The sequence below is a fragment of the Durio zibethinus genome, chromosome 7, assembly GCF_047325235.1.
Source record: "Durio zibethinus cultivar Kanyao isolate XHJ-2024 chromosome 7, ASM4732523v1, whole genome shotgun sequence".
Classification (NCBI taxonomy): Eukaryota; Viridiplantae; Streptophyta; class Magnoliopsida; order Malvales; family Malvaceae; genus Durio; species Durio zibethinus.
In genome coordinates, this window is record NC_143168.1 from 14,959,533 (window position 1) to 14,978,775 (window position 19,243).

Below are 19,243 nucleotides of genomic sequence, written 5' to 3' on the forward strand. Positions count from 1 at the left end.
ATTCAATTAGCAACCTGGCTATAAGTAATTGCGCTTAAATCTTTATAACAATGAGAGTTATCACAAAAATAGTCATAATCTTTTATAACAAAATACAAGAAAAATTCATGAATTTGCAAGTCAACACAAGTTAAAAATGATTAAAACTTATCTCAATCATTCTTATATGATATGACCTCCAAAATTACTCGAGGATAAAATAATTTTTTCAAAAAAATTCTAAAAACGAAACATATTTTTGAAAAAAAAAATAAAGGCATTCGAATGCTCTGAAGAGGGCATTTGAGTGCTTGCTTTATGTTTCAAAAAAAAAAAAAACATGGCGTATTTGAAAACCTTGAGGAGCATTCGAATGCTCATTTTCTATTTCAGAAAATAACCATTGATTTTAAAAATTTATTAAGGGCATTCAAATTCTGTATCAAGCATTCTAATGCCTGAATTCTGAAAATCAAAATCTAGATCCAATTATTTCAAACAACAATGGCAACTTGCATTTTGAATGTTCCAAAACATTTGTAACTTTCTACTACAAAATTACACACTTTTATATAATTTTTCCATAGATTTCGAATGCATTCTAGTAAAAATTCAAAGAACATGTCAATAATTTCAGTGTTTCAAGACAAATATCAAAACAATCAGGAATCAAAACAACCTAGCCTTAACACTAATGAAGGATATTGTAATAATATATGAATAAGATCATATACTATAAATAATGCAAAAAATTTACTTGATTTGCATAAGCACAGTGAAAACATTGTTACAAAAATGACATTGACTTGATTCGCTAGTCGAAAATAAGATCACATATTTGAAAATTCTTCACTATCCATAAAGAAATTCCTTAAACACAGAAGCATGAGATTCCTTCAAGAGTTTCCTTTTCTTTGTTGATCTCTTTCTTTTCCTCTCTTGTTCTGTATGTAATTCACCACATAATTCCATATGAATGAGACTTATTTCATACTTTAGATGAATACTCTTTGATCCTTTTATGATCATGGCCGAATGTCATGTCTCATCAAAAGAGGAAGAGACCAAGCCTCAAACCTTTTTCTTCTTCTCCATTCAATGGCCGAATGCCATCATTCTTATTTTCTATGGATGGTTGCCATATTAAAGGAAGTGAGAGAGAGTGGGAGTTTGTATTCATAGTTTTAATTTAAAAACCAACACACATTACTTGCCCATGGTAATTTCTTTTTCTTGGTTCAAACCAAAAGTATAACTACTAGATGTAGTTATTAGTCAAATAGGATATATCCAACCATTTTGGGTAGGCCATTCCTCAAAAAATTTTACTTTTAAATAAGTAAATAACTTAAGTTTGATAAAAATTTTACTTTAAATAAATTAATTATAGCTAATAAAATTTGATTTTATCTAAACAATTCATTCAAAATTCAATTTATTTTGAATTTAAAAACTAAATAACTTATAATTGAAATGATCTAAACTCAAATTATTTGAATTCAAAATGATTTGAACTTGAGATGATTGAGACAAAAATATATAGAATCTAAAATTACCAAAACTAAAAAATTATCTAAATCCAAAAAAATGACTTGAATTTCTTTCAATAATACTAATAAAATAAATAATAAGATATGAGTTGCTATTATAGCATCATGGTTACAACATGAACTTGATTTGGAATACAATAAGGGGGTAAGAAGTTGAATCAACAGGAGCGAAGCTGAATCAAATCATTTGGATTTAAGCGAAATTGATGTCGGAATTAATGTTTAAAAAAGTGTGCAGAATCTGATGTTTACAATTACAAACTCCAAAGAGAAACGGAAGCATAAGAGCAATGGGGATTGGAGTGTTCTGAGGTTGGAGCAAAAGTGGATGGGTGGGCGGGTGTAAAACACACAATGGGGACAGATGCACAACCTGAAAGCCTAATTAAAACTACAAAAAGAAAGCAAATGAGGGGGGATGGGGACGATGGTACAAAAAGCAGTGCACAGAAAAAAGGAGGAAGGGTCATGTCATAGCAACACAACATGCCCCAAATCTCTGATAAGTCTGATTCATAATAAGAAAAAAAGACAAACAGCTAGCTATTGGAAATAAAGAGAGAGAAAGAAAGAGTTTCCCTCTTCCCTCACACCCAAATCAGTCATTTGCCTGACTCACCCCTCATTTTTCTCTCTCTGCTTTCTACGCGTCCCCTTAGCCTCTGCTGTCGGGGGACTTCCCCTCTTCTCCTTCGCTGATTTCACCTCTCAAGTCCTACCCCATCTCACTCCATATAAACCCCTCTCTCTCTCTCTATGTTTTTCTTTTCTTTTTTTTTCTCTCCTCCCTATGCCTTATAGCTTCATCGTTTACTTTACAAAGATACATCAGCAACTGCTGCCCTCATCATCATCTTTATATGCACTTTCATTGCCCCTTTGTTTTCAGGCGAACATGTAGCCCAAAAACAAGTCAAATTTGCATGAACTCTTTGAATATTCCCAACGCCTTTAAAAGATACTACAACGAAAGAGTGCCTTTTTGGAGGTTCCACCAACACTCATCCTTCGTTTTTTGCCCCTCACCCGATCAACTGCAGTAAACAAAAAAATAATAATAATAAAAAGGTTTGACTGAAGAAATCGAGGCCACGCACGTCTAGTTCCAGTACTTCTCCTCTATATCATCTTTTTCTGTTTATTATTTTTATTTTATTAAACTCCCAAGACAAAAAGAATAAGCATAAGAGTTAATTCTTCGCCCCAACATCTCCCTTAGTCAGAGTCAGACACCGTTCCTCTTCGGTTAATATGTAATTTGATATCTAATGAATAAAAATTTATAATCAAGTTGAACTTAATTTCATTCATCATTTTACTCAATTAATTAACACCGTTAATTTGAAGCTGATGTGACTTAACTATAGTCAATAGAATCTAACACGTGATTAGAAAAGCCCAGTCAGCCTTAATTTTTTTATTTTTTATTTTTATTTAAAAAATCAAATACTTAAAATTAAATTTTTTCAGAATTAAATTTTTTAGTTTTAATTTAAAAATTAATTTTTAAAAAATTGAAAATAAATTAATATGACATGGTACTTTTTGATTGATCAATTTACATTTTAACTAATAGTGTTAATCAATGGAGTAATATAATGGACAAAACTAAAATTTGAATCTAATTATAAATTTTTATTCATTATGAACTAAATCATAAAAAAAATATAATTCAGCTGTCAAATTGCACGTTAACCTTAAATCTTTTTCATCTCTCCTTTCCACCATATCTTTTCTTTTCTTTTCTTTTTTTCTTTCCAACATTCAAAAATAAAGAGCTGTTCTTTTTTTTTATTATTATTTATTATATAAAATAAGGTTTTTAATATAGTATATATTGTCAGGTTGTCAGTTCATCCCAAGATCTTGTTTCCAATTTCAAGTAATATTTATCCCTCTTTTCTTTATGCGAATGAGTTCAATTGTTTACACCTTTACATGAAAATGAAGCAGCTAGTAACTATATTGTAAAGTTTTTTTTTTTTTTTTTAATTATGAAATTCAAGCAAGATCTGCTCCCCAAAAGCTTTCCATCGAAAGTTGCGAAGTAAATAAAGGTCTTCTTCGCGAGATCCAATCCCACTAACCTACCTGGAAAATCAGCCCAGCCTGCCTTGTTGCCTCCTTCCCAAAACCCTACAAGCTACACCTGTACTCAAGTCTCTCTCTCTCTCTCTCTCTCTCTCTCTCTCTCTCTCCTTATTGCAGCCATTAGTGAATATTTGAGACAAGTCTGGGATTATTATTGCCAACAAATTCTGTCAAGATTTAGTTTACTTCTTCCCCATTCATTCCATAAATATCTTTAGTTTCATTAGGCAGCCATCGTAAGATAGAATACAAGAAGAATATTTGCTTTCAATTCCTTAAAATCAGTAATTAAGGGGCAGATACTGCAAGGGTAATCTTTCTGGCTTTAAGTGTTTTTATATACATAAATTTACAAAGCTGTCAACTTTCCATTTCTTGTGTATGATAGGTAGTAGGTTTATCTCTTCTCTTTCTTCAATGTGCTTCACATCTATCATCTCTAAATAAATTTCAACTCCCAATGCCTTAAGCTTTGCCCATTGCAGCGCCGCCCCGCCACTTGAAACTTCATTTTCACACATCCTCTATTGATTTTGTTTGGTTTCGCTCTACTAATACTAATTCATCTATTATCACTTAGTAATTTTCTAAAGTGCCCGCAATTTTCTCTCTTTCTCTATTGAACATTGAAAATAGATCACTTTTCATCTGTGCACTGTATATAAATATATGGTACGGTAAAGATTTGAATAAGCCTGGTTTGTTATCATAAATTCTCATTAATAATGTAAAAACTTGTGGTTGCAGAGAGAAAGGAGGAATATGGCATCATCATCTAATTCCCCATGTGCGGGGTGTAAGTTCTTGAGGCGGAAATGCCAGCCAGAGTGCGTTTTTGCGCCCTATTTCCCACCTGATCAGCCCCAAAAGTTTGCCAACGTCCACAAGGTATTCGGCGCAAGCAACATCACAAAACTACTCAACGAGTTGCACCCATCGCAGCGAGAGGACGCTGTCAATTCACTAGCATACGAGGCAGATATGCGTCTCCGTGACCCTGTCTACGGCTGCGTTGGAGTCATATCTCTCCTTCAGCACCAGCTCCGCCAACTGCAAATGGATCTGAGCTGTGCCAAGTCTGAACTGTCCAAGTATCAGAGCTTGGGCATCACCGGCCATGCTGGGCTCATAGCAGCGGCGGCAGCTGCGGCCACAACCACTGCCACCACACATCAAAACTTGGGAACTAATCTGTTCGGCAGCGAAGTTGGTGGAGGGCGGGACCATCATTACCACCACCAGTTTTTCCCACGGGATCATCATCAGCAGCAGCAGCGGATGATAAGGAGCTTTGATGGTGGGAGTAACTATGATGCAAGCCTTCCTGCCACGAACGTTTCTGCGGGGATTGGCCAACTCAATCAGTACCAACAACAGAGAGCCGCAGCTGGAGATGACCGCCGTTCCATTGATCCATCTTAGGGTTAGGATTTCTTTACATCCTAATCATCACATCAGTCATCACAGGTGGAGTTCATTCTCTCCAGGCCACCGTATTATTATTATTATTATTATTATTATTATTATTATTATTATAATAAATCCCTTAATCTTAAAAATTTTACTTGAAAAAATTTTTATAGTTTCATTATATTCAAATAAATTTTTAATTTTTAGTTTACATTCAAATAATTTTTAATTGATATCCAGATAAATTCTTAAATTTTTAATTTGTATCAAAGTAAAATTTGAATAAAAATTATTTTTTCCATGGAAATAAAAATTTATTTAAATATAAATCAAAATATAAAACTTATTTAAATACAATAAAAATATAAAATCTTACTTAAAATTTAATAATTCAAGGTTTTTTTAATATTTTAACTTATTATTAATTACAACATTTATTCTTATCCACATAATATCCTACATTTATATTTACTTTTTATTGGAGAGGTGAGAGGATTGGAAGTCATGACTCACCGCCGTAATCACAAACTAGGGTTCATATTCATGTACAATTTGGAAATTAGGGGTTTAAGTCAAATAAGATATAAGTTGAGAAATGCTTTTCCCTCTTATTTCCCCTTTTCCAAAGTAGAACTTTTACATGTAGCCTATAGAATTGAATATTATGGTCTAAACCCCAACTTCTCGAAATGTGAAGTTAGATTTATACTTAAACAGTCGAGCTTTATTCTACTAGCTTAAGCAATAACAAGTTATTCTAATTTACAACTCATTTTTTCTTTTTTTTTTTTCTTTTTTCATAAAATGATTCCATTATTTTTTAAAACATTTTCAAAATTTTGGGAGGATGAATGATTGGAATTTTCATTTTCTTATGTAACAAAATTTTCTTTTCGTGACATTTCTTAAAAGGAAGAATAGATTTATTTATTTTATATTTTCACTCTACTCATTTTCTCACTAGATTAGTTTAAATTACATATATGCATTTCTTATATTCATGTCAAAATATAGTACAAAAAAATTTTCTATTTCAAATAGAATTACTTTTGTAATTTATGCGTTAGTTTTTTTTTAATTTGATCAAAACAATGTAATAAATGAAAAATAATATTTAAAATAACAATTTTATTTTTTTTGGTCTGGAAATAAAAATTTTAATCAACTTTTTTGTAAGTTAACCAGAAACATTCCTAAACAGATAATTGTGAAAACCCTAGGTTCAATTTTATACCATAAAAGGTTGATGGGAATTACTAGAGAATTGGTTGGTAGAATGAAGAAGGGGGTTGTCGTGGTGATCCCGTTCTAAAGTGTACATAATACAGTAAAATATACAAAAGAAAAGAAAAAATGGGAAAGGAGGTTTAGACACAGTTCCCATTGTTGACCAAAAGGCCTACTAAGACTAACTAATTTTATTCAAAGCAACAAACAAATATAGGGCAAACCCGAACGGCACCCGTAGTTTAAAAAGAAAAAATTGCCCAGTCACAACTGGTAATACACCTGTAGAATTGCGCCATTTCATCTTCTCAATAATATCTTTATTCTTTTTTTTTTTTTGGAAGGAATAACACTTTTATTCTTCACAACTGACGATAAGCTTTGTTGCTTGTGATGCAGGTCTTGTTCTTAATTTCAACCAAAAATTCAGCTTCGAGACAAAAAGGCACACAGCCATTTTATTTTAATTATTAATAATATTAATAATTAAAATATGGTCTTGTTTTTCTCCTTTTTTTTTTTTAATTTTCATAGACATATTATTTGGTAGATCTAGCTAGAGCCATGATATGATGTCTATTCTCCATATATCAACAGCTACTCTTAATTGAATTCATCATAATGTCATATGTTTGGGCCAAAAATGTACTCATCTTCCGACTTACAGTGACACCAATAGTTCGTGGGGCTCCCCTTTCGCCTCTTAAAATGTGCCATTCCAATTGCCAGCCATGGTTTCGTTTTGTTTCCGCTCTTCAACTTTGGTCCTTGAACAGTTCATCCTACAGTTTTGTTTTTTGTTTTATTTTTCCAATTTTTTTTTGGTACACATATGTCTTATGTACTTTTTTTTTTTTATATCTAAAACTGTAAGAGAAAATCAAGTTGTAACTGAATAATCAATTATTAAATCATAATAAAATTACAATTAATTATTATATTCATATAATCTGCTGAATGATCAATTATTATATTATCATAAAATTATATCACTAAATAAGTAACTAACAAACTAAAATATAATTAAACAATTAAACCCAAAAGCAATAAAATTTGAATTTAGAACCTTAGATCATATTTTTTAAACTATGACTTATATATGTATAATATATTGTTTAAATCTAAAGTAAAAAATATCTTTCTAATTATAAAATTTTAAATTTTAAGATAAAAAAATAAATTCCCAAATCCCAATATCAATTTACGAAAAAGCATTAATGGTTTAGTCTTCATTTTTTTTTCTTTAAAATACTACAAAGAGGATTTTGATAAACGTAACCCACATTAAATGGTTAAAACTTCTCAAAAAAATTAAGCAAAAAAGAAACAGAGATTGGAAGAAGTGTACAAAATAAAAAGACAACCTTTAACCAACAAACCCACCATAATTATTGTAAAATTAGAAGATGTATTCTTATCTATTTGAAGAGCCCATCACAATTACGGTCCAAATTATGGTGAACACTTCTTCTAGTGGTAGGATTATTATACTTTTGTCTAGTAATATTGAAGCCATCTTGTATCATTTACATACATACATACATATATATATATATATATATATATACACACACAAAGCTTTTGCTAAAAAAAATAATTTTATGTGGATGTTTATTCTTCTAACATGTGTACAATTTTAAACAAATGCCATGCGTCTTTCAATTATTTTGATTTAATTTATATTTTAAAATATTTCATAGAATAAATTATTTTATTTCTTTTACATTTTTAATTGATTGACTTACTTTTTAATTTTTTTGAGAAACCTTTTACGTTTTGAATTGGCTTTCTTTTACATTGTGACAAATATGAGAATAATTTTCCTTCCATATGATGTAATTTAATTAATTACATTTATTGTCTTCCAAAAAAATGTTAGTTTACCTTTTATGAGTTTTTTTTATTTTTAGAAAATATTAAATATGAAGACAAAATCAAATCAATCTAAAATCATGATAATTTTATATAAATACATAAGATACAAAATTTCTAATAAGAAAAAGAAATTCTTCAACATGAATAATATGCTTTTGTTATATTTGAATTCAAAATTTAAATGGTATATTATATTAATTCAATTTTTAATGTTGTTTCTAAAAGTATTAATTGACCTCATTAATTGTATTTATTACTATGTATTCTGGACTTATTATAAATACCTTATTGAAGCACATAGAGTACTATAGACTATTGAATGTATTTGTGTAAGTTTTGTTTCTTGCGTTTGTTTCATTTTTAATATATTAAGCCTCGACTGAATTTTTTCAATTATTTTTATTATGAAATAATTTGATTGTCTAACATTTTTTTATTTACAAAATGATTATTCAACTAACCCGTTTTGTTTTAATTTATAGATGTCTTTTATGGATGCATATCAAACTTATGATGAAATATGTGTCAGATTAGTAGAAAATGGTACCGTTAATTTTTCATTTCATATGAAGGTCTGATTGCAATTTTCGTTGTCTTCTATTTATGGGTAACCATTTGTTCATTCTTTAATCCTTTTTCTTAAATTGTAATTTTTAGATATATTAAAATCACAATAATTTGTTGTTATCTATAGATATCGTATTTAGTCTGGGATCCAATCTTATTGGGCTCAAGACTCGTTTTAAGCCCAATTACCAAAATTTTCTTTATTTTCATTTTATTTGTTTAATTTATTTAATTATTTAATATTATATATATATACTTATCTCATTTACCCTACTTATTTATTTATTCATTTATTCATTCATTCTTTCTTTTATTTATCCCCTTTTTTATTTAGTTATTTTATTTATTTGTTTGTGGATTATCTTTAACCTTTTCTTTTAATTATCTTATTAGTTTAGTATTAAGGGATAACTGTTCAAATATAACAGAATTAAATAGTAGAAAATCAATTGGAGAAGTGGTTGGTGATAAGGTTGGATTTGAGTTTAAACTCTCCAAGACAAGTATTAATCTCTTTTGATAATATAGAAGTTTAAAAAAAATTTAAATCCTAAGTGATAAGGAATTCTGTTAATCCTACATTGTAAATGCATGACAAATACAATAATTAGACATACAACAATTGAAAAAATATACAGAAAAAAGTTAGAGCAAGAGTTTGGGTAGCAAATCCTGAGTTTTAATTCTTGTGAAATTTTGTTTTGGGAGTGGCTTTTGGCTTAATTCAAAGAAAGATGTAACTTTAAAGGATTGAATTTTGCAAAAGAATAATTTTTGAAATTTTTGAAAATTTTTTAGAAAAATCCAAATTTTGATTGAATTTTCTAGCAAACCTTGAATTTTTTTTACGAGTTTTTTGATGACCCTTCAAGAACCTAGCCAAGATTCGACAACATTAATGTGAATAATCCTAGATCCTGACAAGTTTTTGATGACCGACGAGCTTTCCAATAGTTATTTGCAAAACCCAACCACCAGTTTTTTGGTTATAGAGAGAGAAGTGACAAGAAAAATAAAAAGTAGAGAGAGAGCGTGGGCAACTTAACCCATTGTGTGACCCGTTTTGCAACTCATCTTCCTTAAGTTGTTAGTGAGCCAAGCCGAGCCAAATTTGAGCCATTCCAGCCGATTTTTATTCATATAATTGAGCTACTTCCCAAGCCGAGCGAAGCGACTTTTTTAGGTTTTTTTATTTTTATTTTTTTGTGTTATTTATTTAATTAATTAATTAATTTTATTTTATTATTTATCTATTTTCGAAATATTTTGCATGCTTAAATTTTTAGAAAAGTTAGAGGTTTAGTCATTCTAATTTATAAAAAAAAATGAAAAATAATAATTTGAGAATAAATAATAATTATTCTTACATGAAATTTTTATAAATTGCAAACAGTTAATTTATTAAAAATTTTGAGGTAAGAATTTTTTCTAAATTTAACCCATATGGAAGAAAATTTTATATAAAGTTTCAATAATAATGATTAGTATTTATTTTCGAAGTAAAAAAAATCTAAATAAACTTAATAAATTTTGGGAATGAATTAATAATTATTCGATGATAAGATTCTTAAAAATTTCAATAGTTAATTCTCTATGAAAATCTCTAGGTTAGGAATTATCTAAATTTAGCCTTGGTGAAATAATTGAAAAGAAATGTCAATAAAAGTAGTTGTTTTCCTTTCTAAGTCAAAAAATAAAAAACATAAAAATGTGATTGAAAATGTATGACAATTATCCAATAATGAAATCTTAAAACAATCACAAATGGTTGAATTTTTGAAAAATTTCTAGCTAAAAATCTTTTTTAAAATATAACCCAAATAGTAGAAGAATTTGAAAGGGATTTCCAACAATAATTGTCATTTTTTTTCATTTTAAAAAAATAAATTAAGAAACAAATAATAAAAGAGACTGAATTCTAGGAAAGATATTTTTAAATTTGGCCTAAATGGTAGGAAATTTACAAACCTCTAGATGAGGAAAGATTTATAAGTTAAGCCCAAATGATAAAAAAATTAGATATATTTTTGATAAAACAAAACTTAATAAAAAAATAAATGATTAAATCATTTTTTGACGATAAAGCTTCTTCAAGAAAATAAATAGGATTCTTTTATACTTTTGAAGTGAGGAAATATTTTTAAGAATTTTGTCAAATTGATGAAAAAATGTTAAAAGTTATTTTCAATATTTACATAATAAAATACAGTAAAAGACTATTAGAATCATAAACTCTAAGATAGTTTGAAGTTAAATGGTACTGTCATTTAGATGGGTTTGTATGGGTGCTATAGCATTTCCTATATATGACTAAACTCTCGAATCCTATTTTAGATTAGTAAACTAAAACATATTCTTCTACATGCCCTTAGCCAAGTTTAGAATATCCTTAAAATGATAAATTTATTAAGTGATTAATTGCACCTAAATATAAAAAATTGATAGTAACACCTTAAGTTGTATCTAGTGATAGTTTTACGGATCTATATATTATGACATTATTAACTTTTAAGTGATTCAAATAATTTGAATTTAAATTTTATTTTATCATTATATCCTTATTTTTTAGTATTCTATATAACTTTGCTTTTAATAATGACTATAATTACAAAAAAAATTAACTAAATAGTATAGATTCCTTTTGCAGATTTTTTGATAAGGGGAAAGATTTATGAAACTCCTTTTGCTCAAAACTATACTAAGCTTTTTCTTTTTGATACATGCATTAATTATAGTGGAATTCTCTTTTAAAAAGTGTCAAAAATGACAAAATAGATAGCGAAAAAAAATTTTCATATTTTTTTCTTTTCTGTTCGGTTGATGATAAAAAATCCTTCGTGGCCCCAGTACAGACATAAAGTAACTTGACTATAGTATTTATATTTTCGAAATAAGAATTTTGATGATTTTTAAAGAAATAATATCAATTTAATTGTTTTTTTTTTCCCTTGAGTATTGAGTTTTCTTTGATAAAAATAAGATTTTTTAAAAGTTGAAACTATCTTTTCATTTGTAGATATGGAAGGCAACTGTAACAGTGTTCTTTGTTTGAACATCCGTTGTTCTTGCATGTATAAGTTTCAATTTGAGTACTAATCTGATACCAAAAAGTAAAGAAAATAAGTAGATTCATGAGGGATGATTATAAAGTAGATTCCCTATAATGATTTTTTGATAGCTTGGTTTTAGGCCTAAAATATGTCTTTAATTCTTACTAAAAAAATTTACATTGTCTTAAAAAATATTTAGATTTTATACATTATCACTGATCAATAAGCAAGTAACTATAAAATGTTATATTAACAAACTCCTTAATCCCAGTTCAAATATAACTCCAATTATCTAAAGCAAACGTAACAAATCAGTGATAAAGAAGAAAAAGAAAGACAAGGGGCCATATAAAAGGGGAAGTGGCAGTGAAACAAAGAGAGTTACAATAAAATAGAATAAAAGACAAAGTTATAGCAATACAATCGATTTTGATAACACTATCACTAATACGCAAGCTAGATTTACAGGCCATACTTTGAAGCCTTAGTGACTAAGAACTCATATTTGACCATCCAATTCCTACTTCAATATTAATGGCCAAAAGGAATTCACAATTTGAAATTGAGGTAAGTATTTACTTCTAAATTTTCTTATAATTATATGGTTTATGTGTATTTAACTTAGCCAAAATTTTCATACAAAGTTAGACGGCAGATATTGAAGAAAAAGATATTTTCATGAAAAACTAATGTATATAATGTTGTTTTTTTAATATCATATTATGGTTTAAACAATTTCTTTTAGTTATTTTAGAATTCATCTTTCTTCTATAAAAAAAAAAAAAATTTCATCTTTCTTCCTTTTAAGGTAAACTATATACTTTTTTCAGAATTACATTTTAGCAAATCAAATATTTTATTTATGTTATTGATTTAAACTTTGTGCATTATGTATATGTTAAAAAATTATTTTAGTACTTGTTTGATTGCTATAGAAATAATTTGTCTTAGCTTCATTTAATTATTGTTTTATAGTTTAAATAAATATTACCATATAAAACATTACTTAAAATTTAAAAGCAACAGTTAATTAATGTATTTTAAGTTTTTTTTTAATAGTAATTTTGGATGAATTCCTTGCAATAATTTTGTTATCTACGTTGAAAAGGAAATTGCTGAAACTTTTGACTCAGGTAATTGATGATTTTGTTTTAACGAAAGAATAGCATGCATAATTTTAAATAAACATATTTGATTTTCTTCCATTTTTAATATGTTTTTCATTTCAATACTTAAGCTTTTTATGTATGTTAGTTATGTTTATATATATATATATATATATATATATATGAAAAGTTAAATTTCACATATGATTTTTTGTAATATTTTATAAGATAATAACATAAAAAATACAAAATATACTTTAAATCAAATTTTCATGTTAATGTTGGGATGGACTTTTTTGTCAAAAAATTTCATTATTTTGAATATATTTTGTAATTATTTAAATATAAAATAATAAAAAATAAAACAAGCAAAAATAGCATAAAAAATTAAAATTATAGATATATTGTTTCATATATTGCAATTATATTTTTGTTGTTAATTTTTCATACTATGTTATGGGCATTTTATTTTTTATGAGTCATGTTATCAAATTTATGATTTTCAATTTATTGTAGATTACAATTTTTTTTGCAAAAAGGAAAAAGCAATTTAAAGTAACTTAATTTTTAAATTTTGTTTTATGTCTTTTATATTTATCATTTTATATTTTTAATAATTTTACCATTTATTTTATTTATTATAAATAATAAATGATAAAAATACTCAAACTCATAAAAAAACACATTCAAATGATTATATGGATAGTCTGTTTATGTGGCCCTTTATCCTACATATTTGGTCTTCATGTGGCCGGATCGAATTCTAAATGATTAAGCATTAATAAACAAAACAGAGTGATCTAGTACTAGGGTTCTATAATATGTTACTGTGCTCAGGATAATTTTTATTTTCAAGGAGCTTATTATATAAAAGAGAAATAGGTTAATTAGTTATTAGCGGGCATACTTAAAATTGTAATTATGCATTTTCTCCAATGTTCGATCTTCTTTTCTTTTTCAGTTCAAATTCTATATACTATTTGCGTAAATCCTCATAAAATGTCAATACACCGTATAACAACTAAAATTTCTTAAAATAGATTTTAAATTTTTAAATAAGATAATGAGTCATAATTCATTCATAATAATGGTATAGGAAGAGCATTCGATCGATTTGAATTTAAAAATTAAAAAAATTGAATTAACTATTCTTGTTTAAAATAAGTAATTGAATCAAATTGAATTAAACTAATTAATCAAAATTAACCGAAATGGATTTAAGTTGATCAATTTAGTCGATTTATTCAATTTTAACTATTCAAAAATATATAATTTATATTATTACATAAAAGTTATTTTATATATATGTTTATATACATTATGTATTATACCAAATAAATGATATATTATATTGTTATATATGATTTTAAAATATTATGTTAATTATTTTGTATTTGTATTATATAAAAATATATTTAAAAATAAATTAATAGAGCTAATTAATTTGATTTATTTAATTATTAATTTTTAAAATCCATAATCGACCAAACTAAACAAAACATTTTTTTTAATTAATTAATACCGAAATTGAATAATCGAACTGAAGTAATATATTTTAATTGGTTTCAATTGGTTATAATTTATTAGTGCTCAACCCTAATAATATATATATATATATATATATATATATATATATATATACTCACATATAGAATTAGAAAGTTGGAATAGCCAGATAAAAGATTTTTGAAATGCGAACCGTTTGATAATTGTTAATCGTATATATAAATTAATTACTAATAATATTAAAACCGTAGAGTTTTGAGAAGTAATGATTGGATGCTGCAGAGGTGGGCTACTTATACAATACGTAAGAATTTGAACATGAAAGTTAAAAAACAAGTAAAAAGGGACATTAAATGGTTAGTAAGTGGGGGGAAGAAAACAGAAGATAAGTGAATAAGACAAAGAAGACAAAACGGAGGTAGAGAGTGCGAGGGTGGGTGGGGAAATTAAGCTGAGACAAGGCATGAAAGGGCCGCTGCAGAGGAAATGTCAATTGTCATGGAAATGGGATGGGAGAAAGAAAAGAAGATGGCATTTAATACTTACAGTAATGCTTCTGCTAATACTTGCTAACTCTAAATCCAAAGCTAAAACGCCAAAACAAACACCCATTGCTTTGCATGACAATGATGACTTACTGTAGCAATGATGCTCCTCCTTAAATGCAATGTCAGTGTTAAGACTCTCTCTCTCTTTGTTCAAATTACTGCCTTCATGCATGGATAAATGTGTTGGTAGTTAAAAAAGAAATGTACGTTTTATGGATAAAAAAATATAATTATTAATAAATAAAATTAATTTTTATATTTTTAATAATTATATATGAATAGTAATAATTATTTTATAATAAATAATTATAATTATGTAAATATAAATAAATTATTATTTATAAATATATGATTATATAAAAATTTATAACCATCTGAATAAAAATATATATATTTATTTATTATAAATAATTCATTCAATATAATTATTTTCACTACTTCAAATTAAAAAATTTGAGATTTTGTTGTATTTTAAAAATATAGTTATTTTAAAAAATATATTCTTAATATATCAAAGCCAAAATTCTTTTATTATTTATTTATTTTTTTAATAATTTAAAGGAAATATTTATTTATTATAAATAATTCATTCAGTATAATTATTTTCACTACTTCAAATTAAAAAATTTGAGGTTTTTTTGTACTTTAAAAGCATAATTATTTTTAAAAAAATGTTCTTAATATATCAAAGCCAAAATTCTTTTATTATTTATTTATTTTTTTTAATAATTTAAAGGGAATTCTAAGAAAGTTATATTTCGCATAAGAAAGATAAAAAAAAATTGACATGATTTAGAGATCAATATTAGAGAAGGTGCTAGGTGTCAAAGGATTAATGGTTTTATTGACCAAAATATTAATTTTCATAAAAATCTTCATTAAATGTATGTATTTAATTTTTTTCATAACTGCTAGTAAAAAAAATTGACTGAATGAGATAAAAGTTAATAATTAATTTCATTAGTGTGCAAAGTTAAAACACAATATGTAAAATATTGATTACATTACATAAATTTATGCATATACTGAAATTGGCTCCACAATTGGATATATTGAATTGTATTATATCTATTTAAAAAATTAATGCTTATAAAGATTAGGATGAAAAATAACCTAAAAAAAATAAAAGAGAAAGATATGAATTGATCTACAACTAAAAAAATTATCACTTGTTATTAAGAAATGAATTAAATTGAGTTTTAATGGAATGATCAATTGTTTAATTGTCATATCTTGGTTATATATAGAATAGGCAAATTATCACATATTTCTATGAAAACAATCGAAAATGGGTAAAAGAATTTACATTAAAAAATTAGATATAAGTAAAGAATATATGTTAAAAATAAGATTTTGTTACAATATTAGTTTTATTTTTAAATCATGACACCAAAATTGAGATAATAAGTTGAGTCAAGCTATTTGTATGGTTCTATCTTTGTTGGTCATTTATAAATCAAAGGTTGATATTTCTTTTAAAATTTATTATTGATTCAAATTTTGACTAGTGTTCAATTTTCATGAAAACTAATTAAAATTAAATTGATATTGGTGAAATTTTATTAAGATATGGTGTTTCATGGATTAATTGGTGGATAATAAACAAAAAAAATTGTTATTGTCAAAAACATGGGCAACGTGACATGTATTTTACTTACTGGGTGTATTACACTAAAAGTGATTAAACAAAATAAAATTTTCTTGTAAACAGTCACTGGGTGTATTACACTAAAAGTGATTGTACAAAATAAAATTTTCTTGTGAATAGCCACAAAGTGAAAATTATAAATAGTCGTTAAAAAGTTAATCAATGGTTACACAAAAGCATTGTTGATTTTTGCATATAAGATATTGACTAAAAGAAAAGACATGTCATTAAAAAATATTGAATCATTTGTTGGTTACTAACATTTTGAAGGATGCTCATCAATGTCTAATTAGCCATCTATATAAATTAGAAAAGAACATGCAAATGAAATGTTCCAAAGGCACCAGTACATGTATGTGTTTAATTCCATTTTGTGATGGCATGGAGAACATTGATATAGTTTGTCATATTTTACAAAAATGAAATGAATGGGATGGAATTTCTTTCTTATCATATAAAAAATATATGGATTATGGAGATAAAATGCCATCATCCAATTAATATATTTTTAGTTAAAGATAATGAAGACATTTTTGCTTTTTGTACCTAGAAAAATGACCTTTTGCATGTTGTTAAAATGAAAAGTACACAAGTTTCTGAGGTTTTTAATAGTTTCATGACAATGGCAATGATATGGCTGGTTATGCACATATTAACATATGAGCTTAGATAACAATATTGGTTTGTGAAAGCCATAAGCCTTAGAGTTAGCCAATAAATGATTTAACCAATGCAAATTCATCACAAGTTTTTGCATGAAATACGAGTAAAACTTATATTATAATTATTGTTTATGTTATTTTATGAAAATGATTCTTTAAATTTATGTTTCATGACTTGCATTGATTTGATGCTCTAGATACGAACATATTAATCATCAAATGATTGTGAAAGTATTTGAAATTGGAGTTAAATTACTATAGACTCTTTAAAGTTAAATATACTATAGACTATTGTTGTACATAGACATATTGGTCCTATGAGTAAAGTTTGAATTTATTATGTATCTGAAACTATTATAACCAATTAAAAGTGATAAATAACAGAGATATCTATAGGCTTCACAATGATGGAGAAATAAAGTTCTCATAAAGTTTTGAAATCAAGTTTAAAAGTTTCAATAGTCATGAACTTGAAATTGGCCATTGAACAATTAATATATGCATTGGAAACTCAAGATAACATTTGAGATAGTTAATTTTCACTAAAAGCCATCATTATAAATGAGATAACTTCAATAACCAAATCTACATGATTTATAAGTATGATGTGGATTATTATAGTTGGCTTAAAGTAGCCATAAGCCAAAATTAATGCCACAATCTTGATCATATTATGGTAAGTTTTTGTTATGTATATGATTTAATTCACGGATTATACAAAATGATTTATCATTTATGATTTTATTAAAAATTTTAAAATATAGTGAAAATCTTAAAGTATATTTACTTTGGAAGCCATGAGTGATTCAAAGATCTTATGAATATAAAAACTTTTATAATAGCAAAAAGAATGCTATTTGATCCATTTGGGTAATGAAAATAGTTTTGTTCATGGTAATAAAAATTATTAATAGTGTCCATGATAAAATAGATTCATATAAGTATTTATGAATTGACATAAAAAGTCTTAAAATGAGACTATAAAAGCATGATTATTTTTTAAATCTATTATTTGATGTAAATTCTTATATTGAGTTAAAATATAAAAGTTTTAAAACTTTTATAAAAAAGAAATATTAAGATACAAAATATTTGCTAGTTATTTTTCACTTAGGGTGGATTTGAAGGCCTCCTACTAAAAAAATCATCAAATAGTGAAAAAGATAAATGAAATGATAACTTGATTAAGTATATATGATATCTTGATAATTGAATGAGACATTCTTTAATAAAAGAATGCATACTTGCACATGGTAGGGGTGATAAGAATCAAAAGAAATAAAACTTACCATCATAGCGCTGTAAGATTTTAGTATAATTTTATGAGTAAATTATACAAGCAAATAAGTTTCGTACATTTATTAAAGTAAAATCATAAAAAAAGGTCTTTAAAAATCTTAAAGGGATTAAAATGGTTTGGTAATTCATTGAGTTTATCTAGTTGTTTTAAAAGTATAATTGTATTAAAGATGTATAAAAGTATGAAAATATAATGGTTGAAATTTATGAGTATAAACTTGTGGCCACAACAAAAATCAACTATTTCTTAGAATGATAAGAATGAGGCAATAATATCTGAAGCATATAAATGATATACAACATAAAAAGTTTGGACATATTAGCCTGAAGTGATTATATTAAAAATTCAATCTCAAGTGAGAGTAATTACCATAAAAGAAAATTGAATTATGAGATATTTAGTTAGTAGTACTATAAATAGAATGGATTTAAACCTTGCTAATAAATACTAATAATGAAAACCTAACATTGAATTAGTAACCTCTAATTTCAAAGTTTAATGGGTAAAAATAAGTTATTGTTATGTTTCTGTTAAGCACTATTAAAATCTATTCCAATTTTAAAAGCTAGTGTGATCCATTTCATGGGAAGAATGAGTTTTTATACTCTTAATGGAGTTTTAAATGTCTAAAGCAATGGAGCCATAATGAAAACTATACCTATATAAACATAAAAGTGGTGTCGCTTCAACAAGAAAAATTAGAGTTTCTCTTGTAAATGTTTAT

At 26.3% G+C, this 19,243-nt stretch overlaps 1 pseudogene across 1 annotated transcript; it reads left to right on the forward strand.

Moving 5' to 3' along the window:
- Positions 1 to 3,555: 3,555 nt before the first annotated feature.
- LOC111277692 (protein ASYMMETRIC LEAVES 2 pseudogene) lies at positions 3,556 to 7,254 on the forward strand (annotated as a pseudogene). Its single transcript, XR_016343803.1, has 3 exons — positions 3,556 to 3,930; positions 4,368 to 5,087; positions 6,657 to 7,254. The product of XR_016343803.1 is annotated as a protein ASYMMETRIC LEAVES 2 pseudogene (transcript).
- The last annotated feature ends 11,989 nt before the right edge of the window (positions 7,255 to 19,243 follow it).